This window comes from Microcebus murinus, chromosome 8, assembly GCF_040939455.1.
Source record: "Microcebus murinus isolate Inina chromosome 8, M.murinus_Inina_mat1.0, whole genome shotgun sequence".
In the NCBI taxonomy this organism is placed as follows: Eukaryota; Metazoa; Chordata; class Mammalia; order Primates; family Cheirogaleidae; genus Microcebus; species Microcebus murinus.
Window position 1 is genome coordinate 59,033,034 of NC_134111.1, and position 12,096 is coordinate 59,045,129.

A 12,096-nucleotide genomic window follows, 5' to 3' on the forward strand; every position below is an offset into this window, starting at 1 on the left:
GGCTGAAATGAGGTCAACTAAGGACAGTGTTGAAGTCAAAACCTAAGGAGAACTTGGGGCCTCCTCTGTGCCCACCAGAGGAAGCAGAGGCCGAGGCAGAGGAGGTTCTGCCCCTAGGACCAGCAGGAAGGGCCAAGGAATGTTGGGGGGAAGGTTCTGAGAAGGAGTCAAGTTGCTTGGAGAGCTGGGATCAAGATCATATTTTTGGAGTCAGTTGGGGAAGGAAATGGGGATAACGGGTGTGGCAGAAAACTGCCTTAGGCCTTGTAGATGACTGTTGGCTTCCCACCAGGAAGTCCTCTTAGCTCAAAAATATCTTTGAAAATGTTCCATTAGGCACAAAGCCTAATGTTCCACTAATTACCAAATTTTTGATTAATAAGCATCCTCTGTGGTTAGGAAAACTGCCTCTGGGGTCAGACTCCTGGCTTCATCACCTATTAGCTATGCAGTCTTAGAAAAAATATTTCATCCTTGTGAATCTTAGCTCCTTTGTCAGCACAATAGAGATGATAACAATAGTATCTCTAGTGCTGAGGCTGTGAGAGAGAAATGGATAAATGCACAGAAAGCACTTAGAACAGCATCTGCCGCAAAGCAAGCCCTCAGTAAACTTCCAGCCATTGACACATCTGCATGCATTAATCTAAGCAGATGTCCTTTTTGAACATGCAGAAAAAAGGAGGGCATCATGGGGATAGAAGTGTTTGAGACATTATGGGGAAAAGTTGGTCAAAGTAGATTTGGGGGAGTCAAAAACTAAAGTAAGGACAGTGAGAGAAACCTCCAAAAATAATCTTTACCCACTATCAAGTTTAGTTGGTACAGATTAAAAATAAAAAAAAATAGGTAAATTCACAGAGGTGGAAAGTAGTATACAGGTTACCAGCATTTGAGGGGAGGGGAAATGGAGAATTGATATTTAAGGGGTACAGAGTTTCTGTTTGGGATGATGAAAAACTGTACAGATGGATGGTGATCATGGCTGTGCAACATTGTATATGTACTTATTTACAGTGGATTGTATGCTTAACAATGGTTAAAACGATAAATTTTATATTATGTATATATTACCACAATAATACAATATGTACTTAGTATTGATCTTCTTCATACCCCACTTTCCAGAGAACAGATGTGTTGCCTCCTCTAATCAGGGAAATGAGACATAGGAGAAGAACATTCCATGCCCCATCTAACTGTGTGTCCTTCCAAGGTTTATTAAGCATGGAGGATTGGAGAAAAAGGACGGGCTGCAGCCCAGAGATGAGCCTATGGTTTCCCGGCCCTGGGAGAGGTGACCATACCAAGGACCTAAGGACAGACCTTGCCTCCTCTGAGCCCCACACTTGTTGCTGTGAGGCACTGCTAATCTCCAATTCAGCACCCCTTGCATATCACCCTGATTCTATGGTGAAATTTCTTCAAGGTTGGGGGAGGTGTTTTAGCACAAGATAATCTCAGATACAACTTGTAGCAATACTTGGGTCCTACTCTTTTGATAAGATCTTCAATTTCTAACCATCAGATTTCTAATGTTCTTTCTGCATCTTCCTTTTGTTGTGGCTTCATTGTGACATCCTCCAATAATCTTCAAAATGTGGTCTCTGGATCAGCAGAATCAGCATCAGGTGGGAGCATGTTAGAAATGAAACTTCCAGGGCTCTAACCCAAACCTGCAGAATTAGAAATTTTAAGGTGGGCTGCAACAAGGGCTGTTCTAACAAGCCATCCACGTGATTCTGATGAACACTGAGGTTTGAAAACATGGTTCTCTTCCTTTCACAGCTTGCCAATTAATGGAAGCTCTCTGCTGAGAAAATAAGATTTATTTCTCTTCTATAATATGGACTTAGCGGCACTGCTTGTTAACATATGCCTACTATTTCACTGTCAGTGAGTGTTGGTGAGTTATACAGGAAGGGACAGGCAGAATAATTCCTGTAACGGTATCGTGATGAATCTTTTATATTGATGTTAAAAATGGGAATTACCTGTATGTTACTTGATTGCAAAATAGGAAAGTTAGTTTCTCAACCAAGCAGTGGTTGGAGAATGGGTCCTAAGTAGAGCTGGAGTATATTCAGAAGATAAGAGTGTAAGAGAAGATAAAGAATATATTTCTTTCTAAACCCATGAGGCCAACATTGTGGGGATGATGACAAGAGGGTGTTAAAAGTAGCCAGACAGAATAGAAAAATGATTATTAGCACATGAAGAGAGTCTTTCACAAATATTTGTTGAATAAGTGAATAAAAGTATAAAACATAGAGTCTCTGGCCTTAGAGATTTTTAAAAATAGTCAGGTATTTGCAGTAGTTAGGTATTAGGCCAGATAAAGAATAAGTTATTTGTTTTGATGTATATATTATAAATCTTAACATTTTCAGTCATGTCCTGCTTCATGTATAAAAAGATAATTTTCACGTGTAAAATATTTTTAAAAAACAATTACAAAATATTCCCTTTTATCCTGTGATCCTTTGTCTATATAGTCAACCATGAATTCATTCAGTACTTTAAGTTGTACATGACACATAATAACCTGAGGAAGAAAAAGAGTCTTTTCTTTGATTTGAGTTTCAAAATCTAGATCCCATGGAAGAAGGCAAAGCCCAGGAAAAGATGATAGAAGAATATGTGGTGAGTCAGAGCAAAGTTCCCATTCCTGTGATTATCCAAAGATACCCTTGGTTAATGAAGAGGAGTCAGAAAGAAGACAGAAGAAATCTAGAGACGGGACACTGAGTCCTGCCTGAATTCCAGCTAAGACAAACTGTGAGGAGGGTAGCAACATGCCCCTAATAAATTTCCTGGATCCTGAAGCCAAAGTGAGCTGAATGCCCCACCCCACCCCAACACTCTCTCCTGGTTGGAACCTAGAAGCCAGCCAGGACCCAGTGCAGAACTGACTGATGTGTGTTAGACAGAGAGGCCTGAGACAGCCTCACAGATAATGGTGACTCTGACTAGATTGATGGAGACGGAAACAAGAGAAAAGAGAGGGAGGGTAGTCAGAGGCCAAATATGTTTTGGAAGTAGGCTTGCTGTTGAAGTATAGTATAGAATAAGGAAACACCTTTATACTTAGAAAACACTTAAGTATCTGATTTCCTGTACTTCATACTTGCTCAAGAAACATCTATGTTGTTTCACTGTATTATGGGATCAACATGTTTGGGGGCTACCTTGGAAACTTAACCTATTATCTGGTTTTGTGGGGAAATAGGTGATTAATTCTAAGTAGCTAACTTAGAAATCAAACTTTTGTGTTAGGATTTATTGTTAGGATAAAGTGAGTCCTTGGAAGTATCAGAGATGAAGAACATGCAACTCTGACCTACCTGGCGCTCAAGGATGAGAGACATCAAACCTAAACCAAAGTGTTTCAAATAATAGGAAAATTTATTATTTTCCTTAAGAAAAAAGTTAAAGGTAGGCTGACTCCAGTAAGGGATTTTAAAAATCAGCAATGATATCAAAGACTCAGGTTTCTTTCATCTGTCTATATCTTCAACTTCAGTATTAGGTTTATTTAGCTTTATGCTTGAAGCAACATGGCTGTCTCTATTTCAAGCATCATACTCAGACACAACGTCTCCTAGCGGCACAGGACTCCTTTTCTATGGAGAGGAAACCTTCTACCAACAGTCTACCCTTTGGCCAGAATTGCATGACATGACCAGTGAGTCTAGCTGGCTACAAAATCAGGGAATAATAACTGGATTCAATCAATTAAGATGTACTCATTCTGAGCCTGTGGCCAAGGTTGGTCTCGCCTGAATCACTTGGCTTTGAAGAAGAGAGTCAATATTGGAGAAAATATGGGTTCTGTTGGCAAGGAAAAGAAGAGTGGATGTTGGGTATGCTCCATTTAAGTTTGAACTTGTCTCTGATTCCTAATAATTATATGATCTTAAGCAAGTAAATTACTTTCTTTATGCCTCAAGTTTCTTTATAGGAAAAATAATATAAGTACCTAATTCATAGGATTGTTTGAGGATTACACACAATTATATATGCAAATTACATAATAATTCCTTGGATATAACTGTCAAACAATTTTTATTGTTATTAATATCATTATTAGAAAAAAATAAGTTTTTTTTTTTTTTTTTTGAGACAGAGTCTCGCTTTGTTGCCCAGGCTAGAGTGAGTGCCATGGCGTCAGCCTAGCTCACAGCAACCTCAAACTTCTGGGCTCGAGTGATCCTTCTGCCTCAGCCTCCCGGGTAGCTGGGACTACAGGCATGCGCCACCATGCCCGGCTAATTTTTTATATATATATCAGTTGGCCAATTAATTTCTTTCTATTTATAGTAGAGACGGGGTCTCGCTCTTGCTCAGGCTGGTTTTGAACTCCTGACCTTGAGCAATCCGCCCGCCTCGGCCTCCCAAGAGCTAGGATTACAGGCGTGAGCCACAGCGCCCGGCCTAAAAATAAGTTTTTGACATATATAAAGAAATATTCATTTATGCTTTATTGACTCAAAATATTGCAAATAGTGAAATTTTATTTAATATGTAGAGCTTTTTTGTCAGTCATTTTCTTAAAAGATCTGGTCAGATTTTTTTCTTCCTCCTTTTCACTAGTGAGGCTGTTTTTGAAAGTTTATAGAAAGTAACACACCACAGATGGACAGAAAAATAGGAAAACCAACCAAAAATTATTACAACTTTTTCTAACTAGTTTTCTCACACCACCTACAGGGTGAAGACAGCCACCCCTCCCTACAACTCACACCATAAAAATGGAATTCATGGCCGGGCGCGGTGGCTCACGCCTGTAATCCTAGCACTCTGGGAGGCCGAGGCGGGCGGATTGCTCCAGGTCAGGAGTTCGAAACCAGCCTGAGCAAGAGCGAGACCCCGTCTCTACTAAAAATAGAAAGAAATTAATTGGCCAACTAAAAATATATATACAAAAAATTAGCCGGGCATGGTGGCGCATGCCTGTAGTCCCAGCTACTCGGGAGGCTGAGGTAGGAGGATTGCTTGAGCCCAGGAGTTTGAGGTTGCTGTGAGCTAGGCTGATGCCATGGCACTCACTCTAGCCTGGGCAACAAAGTGAGACTCTGTCTCAAAAAAAAAAAAAAGGAATTCATAAATCATAATCTGATTTTTAATGATTCACTGAGCTCCAGCAATGTATTAGCATGTTTCCCTCAAACTGATTTCCTTAGGGACTTTTCCAATTGGAAACAACCTAAAATTTACAACAGCCCATATTTATAAATGCTCTCCCTCTAAGCAAATGATAAGCAGCTACCTCCTGGTGGCCAGAGTAGTTTAGTCATGAGCAGGTCTTTATAAGGGGATGTTGTGACTATGGGTAAAACCACAGAATTCCAGAATAAAGAGGGACTGAGGACTTCATCTTCCATGTGAGAAAAGCAATGATTAAAGGGGGGGGATCTCTTGCCTAGATGCTAATCGTTAGTAGAAGCAAAGCCAGAAAAGTCAAGGGCTTTCCTCCCCAACCCACACAAACGCTCATCTGGGTCTCTCTGCTTTTGGTACTAACACATACATTTTAGTTTTTGCTGTAAAGAGAACACACTTGTTATTTTCTGGGAAAAAATTCTCTTCCAGTCTGAATTCTTAAGCATATGATTTAAGTAGAATTGACCTTGTACCTGTTTTATGGGATGCTTGACCACTGAACTTGTATACACAATTTCCCCAGACACAATGATTGGTTAAGGGATGAGTATATTACTAAGCTAGAGCCAATAAAACATAAGAACATGTTTATTGGATCCTATGGAAAAGAATACCTTTGTCATTCCTGCTGGAATTAACGGTGTGAGAACGTAAAACTCAGAAATACTACCACCATCTTGTTACCACTTAAGCATCAGAAGAGGCCATTCCAGAGTAAGCAAAACAGAGAGGTTGACCAGGTGACATCATCTGTGACCTGAACCAGCCTAAGCTTGCAGTCAGCACTAGCCATCAATGTTTTGGTAGTGACGGCCAGTAAATTAACCACTTGTTTAAGCCGGCTTGGTTGGGTTTCCTATCACTTTCAATTGATATATTCATAAAACCTGTTCATTAGTGCAACCCTTTTCTCTTTCCCTCATTTGACTCCAAATGTCAAAGGAGCACATATGGTTCAGTGCCATCATGATGTGGAGGTTGTAGTGATTAATCACCAAGAGTTTGCTCTCCACATCACATTGATCCCAAATTTTGCAGGATGTTGTTCATACTTTGGCCATAATTATTTTAACACCCTTGCCCATGATGAGCAGCTGATTCTAAAATGAAATGCTAACCAATCTTTCGGATTTTGCAATGCTACTCATGTTTTATTTGAAGACCCTTGGCTATGCACTAGTTCTATCTTCATCTATATTTTTAACCAATGCTTGGATATTTCTCTTTTTTCATAGATAACTCCCCGAAGATGACTTCTTGCCCCAATCTTTCTATGAAATATTTTTTCTTTTTATTCCAAATTTATATTTAAACTATTTATCTCCAGGCTAAAGACGCCAGCCTTCCATCATAAAAACAAGATGAACAACAACAACAAAAGCCTTCCTCAAGTATATGTTCCCATTAATAGATTATTCTATCTCCAATTTTTTCTATATTAGCAAGTATTTGAAAAATAGTCTATAGTAGTTTCTTCATGAAGCCATTTCACAGTAATCTTCATGCTATCATAATCTGGCTGGTATCTTTTTCTTTTTACTGAAACTCCACTTCAGAAACATCAGGAATCTTTTAACTCATCCAGTGGTTCTCACTGTAGCATTGATTTACCCTTTTTAGTAACCCTACTCTCTGCTAATTAGGCACTCCATATCTTTCATACATTCCTCCTGCTGCTATATCTATTCTTTCTATGTCTCTTCTTTGGTAGCTCCATGCCTATGCCTAAATACTTATGTTCTCCTTAACTGCCTGCATGTCCTTAACCACCCTACCGCTCTACATGTCTGGCATTTTCATCTTCTCCCTTGACTTCAATTACTAGGGTAACATTTAACCCATTTTGATATGGAATTTCAAGCATTTTTTAAACCTTAGTGGTTGGAAGTAGAAAAACCCTGACATTCGAAAAGTCAAAAAATTATTTTATTCTACAGGGGCTTCTTTTAGCTCAGTGCAGACTGCTCCTTTGTTTTATGAAAAATCTTTTGAATAGGTCTTTTAGTTACACTAAAATAAAGTAAAGCCTCTCCTATGGCATATAGAAGATTCAGACAATGTGATTCTAAAAGGCCTAACATCTCTGAACAGAAATGTATGAGGCTGTCTTCACTTTGAGCACAGCTGCTTCACTGCAGATTATGTATCCTTTAGAAAACTGTCATTTTTTTTTCCTAAATATGGATTTAGTCTTTCAGCACAGGTGTTGATCCTGAGAGATGAATGCACAATTTGACATTAATTTTGATCACCCCCTTCCTTTATTTCCGTGTTAGAGCTTGAGATCCTGACGTCAGGATAGCAAGTCATATTGAAAGGACCCCTACAGAGGATGGTAAGCTGGTCTTTGTGAGATGGGCATCAGACCTTAGAGGATGCAGAGATACGCTTGGTAGGGAACTTCTACAAAAGAACTTGAGGTTGTGGATGCTCAAAGCATCTATCAATAAGGTCTTACCGCAATTATAGCTGATTTTCCCTTCAGTTTGGAGAATTAGAGGAATGATTGAGTTCACATATGGGAGCATGCCTGTAGATAGATGGACTTGAGGAAAAAATAGGTGACCTGTACAGGAACAATTCATCAGTTTGGAGCCAGAAAGCTGGCTGTAGAGGAAAGTGACAACCAGGAAAGATTGTGAAATAAGTAAACATTTGCTGGGCATTCTCAAAATCTTTAGGATGGGGAACATATTCAAATACCAAAGGAGCCCCAACTATTGGCATCCAAGATTGGTATCCAAGTAAAGGTATCCAAAAAAGCTGAGACCCCTGAGTTATAATTCCCATTCTCACATCTCCAATTGGCACTATATTTCTGAACTTCAGTGCCCACATATCTAGCACATTTCAGACATTTTTTACCTTAAGTCCTCTTGTTGGAAGCCTTGTCTTTAAAGATGGGCTGGGAGAGCTTTGCTAGAGAACAAACTCAGTAATACTAAGAAGTATCTGCATATCTAGTCAGATCTGGTTTGGAATCCTGACTCTGTATAAGCTCTTACCACATGTTACTCCCTCCTGTTATGACTTAACTACTGTTACTTAGAGTTTCCCCTTGTAATTTATCAGTGTGTTTGGGTCTCTCTCTCTCTAAGTCTCAACTTCCCTGTTTCTTGTTTGCAACATTTGTCCTTGTGCCTGTTTGTCTTCGCAATTCTTGACCCATTTCTAGGCACCAGATATCTGCACAGTTGTACTCCTATTTGGATTACCAGTGTGACTGGGATTCATTTCAGGTACACAATATATATTTGTTAAATGAAAGTTCTTTGGTAGATTCCTCTACTCAATGATTTCAGGGGTCTTAGCCTCCAAGGTGCCCTGAACATCATTCAATTTCTACTAGACTAACTTCTTGAAGTACTTATTGACATCACTGAATTCTTATTCAAGATAATCTACCTCCAAATTAAGGATCCTTAGACTTGGTAAGACATGGAAGCCAAGTGAGGGTGTTTGTACAGAGATGTGTATGTATGCATTAAAGTTTTTTCCATCATTGTATACTTTGCTTTCATTTCCTGGTAACTAGCCTCCTTGTTTTCATTTTCTTAGGATCAAAAACTGCTCTCAGAAAATTATTTGATACTTTCACTAAGATGTATAAATTATATATTTTCATGTGTTACATATCCTAGAGGTATTTGCATTTTCTTAGTAGTTAATAAATTGAAATTTATTTAAAAATTTAAAAAATTGATTATTACTTAAATTTTACTCTGTCAGGCATCATGCTACCTTTACTCCCATGTCAACCCTATGAGGTGAGGATTGTCTTTATTCTTATTTTGTAGATAATAAAGAGAGGGACTGTAGATGCCAAGGAAACTAGTTAAAGAAAGAGAGTATTGAGTGGAAGCTTTGAACAACCCACTCTTTCTGAATTTGGAGTCTATGCTCTAACCATGGTAATTATAAAACAGATTGCTTCACATTAACCAAACAAAGTTATAAATTGTGTTTTTAGGAGATATTAGTAAGCACAATATCCATCTCTAAAATGTACCTTTCCATCAGCTGCCTATCCTGCTGTTTATGAGGCCAAGGACACTACTTTGCTTGGCAATATTCCAATCCAAATAAAGACAATCAAACGGATTTTTTGTTTTGTTTTGTTTTTTAGGCCACATGTTTCTGGATTACAACTGTGCAACTTTAAAAAACAGTAGCCTCTAGGGACATATCTGAAAGCAAGAATCACAGAATATTGGCATTTGCATTAGAAAATGTCTTTAGAAAAAGCAGTCATATTCATCAGGGAATTGTGCTATAATCTCCACAAAGAAAGTCAGAATTCAATTTGTATCAGAAACTCTGTTTTCATTTTTCTCACCAAAATCATCTTTTGAAAAATATTTTTGTTTTGTTTTGTTTTCTTAACTGAAATCCTGCAGTCGTTAAGGCTTAGTAGGAAGAGGGGTGTCTGTGACTGTGTGTGTGTATGTGTGTTTCAAACCAATTAATATTATAGTTTCTGTTTTATCCTGCTTTACCATGTGTTGACCTTCTTTCAATCTGGCCCAGACGACACCTCTCTGAAAAACTCACTGAATCATTTTTTTCTAGAAAGAGAATTTTCCATCTAAAAAACATGTCAGAAGTCAGCCAATTTTTAATTTAAAGTTTAAAAGCAATAAATGCTTCTTGAGACCCGCTCCTAAGGCAAATGACACTTTAATAATTACATGCACATCTCAGAAGAAACATCCTCAGTTTACTGCTGTGGGTCTTACTAGATATATAGGAAATCAAACCACATTAGTATTATTGCTGATATTTTGGTCATAATATCACAGCTCTTAGAAGATTCATAAGGAGTAATCTTAACCAGTGGTATAATGGTCAATGTTTAACAATAGACTCTCCAGGGGAAAAATTCTGATTTGTAGTATTTGTCATTTTCCATGGTGTAAATATTTTCACCGCGGCCCATTTTCAGCTACCAATGTGACAACACTGAAGGCAGAATTGGGAAGAGATGCGACACAGTCTGTGTATCACTGATGACACTGAGAGCAGGTGAGCTTTCATCAGTCTTCCACTGAGTCTCTGAAGTCACCTGTTAGTTAAATGTTACAAGTGGGATGAGGATAAGAATGGTGCTTAGCAGCCCAAGCCCTGGAGTCAGATTGCCAAAGACTTCATCCCATGCTTCAATGTATTTATTCCGTGTGTTCCCTTGGGTAAGCTATATAACTTTTCTGTGATTCAGTTTCCTTATAGACAAAATGGTAATAATAGAGTTTCTATCTCATAGGGTTGTTGTGATATTTAAAGGAAATAGTACATATAAAATGCTTAAAAGAGTTCTTAGCATATAGTAGGCCCTTAATGCATGTTAGCTATAGGATTTATAATTACAGCTATCAAAATGTTTTATACATTGCCATTTAAATCTTTCAGAGGTCATTAAAAGCCATCCTATTTTAGCAATACTCTGAGAAGAGCCTGCTATATAGAAAGGAGTACTAAGTAAGAAGTCAAAGGCTAGTTTTGAGTCCCAGTTTTGCCAATGCCTCGCTCTATGACCTTTGACAAACCATTTTACTTCCAAGAGCTTTAATTCTCTCATTAGTAAAATGTAGACAGTAATAATCATCCTGCCAACCACACAGGATTGTGGTGAGACTAATGTGAGATAATGAAACTAAGAGCCCTTTGAAGATGATACTAATTCTAGGTGTTATTATTAATCTAATTTAAAAATCACAATGCCATGGAAGTATTAAATAAAAGAGTGAAAAGTTTTGAATCATGTGAGTAAAAATTAGGAATGATGTAGTATTAAGAGCTGAGATGTTTTGTTACAAGAAGCAAAAAAGAAAAAAGTTATATTTCTACCATGAAGCAGCTAAGCATTGTGCTTAACTTTTTTCCTCACAAAAGTGCAATTTTCAAATGACAAAGAACTATACATTAAATATAACATATGCTTAAATGAGTTAGCAAAATAAGCAAAATAATTACAGTCATAATTTTCAGAGAAAGAAAATACAACAGAAAAATGAATAAATATATAATAATCTATCAAATGAAAGACAGGACATTAAGGCTAACCATATAGTTAGTATTATGCCATTACATGATGAATGATGTACATCTATAAATAATTCTTTGGTAAAAGTTCTTAAATATTATAGATAAAATAAAATGGTCAAGGACAGATTGAAGAAATCTTAAACCTGTTAAAGTCAGTCAACTTGTGAACAATAAGAACATACATGAAAACAAAGGAGCAAAGATATTATAGGAACACCAAATTTTTAAAAATTTACACTTTGGATCTTTGTCTACTTAAAAGAATCATATGCATTTATACACATTCCACAAAAATTAACCAGGACAACAATTCTGGGCAGAATTTATAATTAAAAATTTGCCTTTTTCCCCCCTGAATTTGTATCTCCAAATCATGGCTTAGTAGAAGAGTTCTATTTTAGGGATGAAGAAAGAATCACCTCACAGCACAGCCCTCACCATGGCCTTTTCCGTCAGTTACTAATGAAATTTCTTGTTGTCAGATACCAAAAAGTTCAGAACATGATTTAGGAAGATCTCTAAGTTTCCTTGTTCAGTAAAAAAAAAAAAAAAAAAAAAAAAAAAGTGGAATGGACCATGTCTATGGTGTACTACCTTCAATGAAAGGAGGAAGGAAAGCATATGAAATAAAAATTTGTAAAAAATCACTGTAAAGATGTACAATGTACAAAAAATTTATGGGGGAATGGAATAGATTGGGACCAGGGTGGAGGCAAGACTTTCATCCAGCCCTTTTTAGAATATTTTCATTTTTCAATCATGTGAATTCATTAATATCAAGCAACATTATGTGAATGTGTATGTGTGAAGTCCAGTACACATAGATAAATAAAAACTTTGATGATTCATCTAGCTAGCTTAACATTTATCACCTTCCTCAAGCTCCAGGAT

The 12,096-nt window shown here is 37.5% G+C and overlaps 1 protein-coding gene and 2 long non-coding RNA genes across 8 annotated transcripts in view; 2 read left to right on the forward strand and 1 right to left on the reverse strand.

Moving 5' to 3' along the window:
* PDE1A (phosphodiesterase 1A) overlaps positions 1 to 12,096 on the reverse strand; it is a 315,490-nt gene that overhangs the window by 86,510 nt on the left and 216,884 nt on the right. The gene's annotated exons all lie outside the window — the stretch shown is intronic.
* The window catches only part of LOC142872366 (uncharacterized), a 68,465-nt gene that overhangs the window by 7,627 nt on the left and 48,742 nt on the right, over positions 1 to 12,096 (forward strand). For both annotated transcript variants that reach the window (XR_012920586.1, XR_012920585.1), the window contains exon 2: positions 10,106 to 10,185. This is a non-coding gene — a long non-coding RNA (uncharacterized LOC142872366). The remainder of the gene's footprint in view (positions 1 to 10,105; positions 10,186 to 12,096) is intronic.
* LOC142872365 (uncharacterized) lies at positions 1,585 to 2,679 on the forward strand. Its single transcript, XR_012920584.1, has 3 exons — positions 1,585 to 1,631; positions 1,789 to 1,906; positions 2,594 to 2,679. It is a non-coding gene; the product is annotated as an uncharacterized LOC142872365 (long non-coding RNA).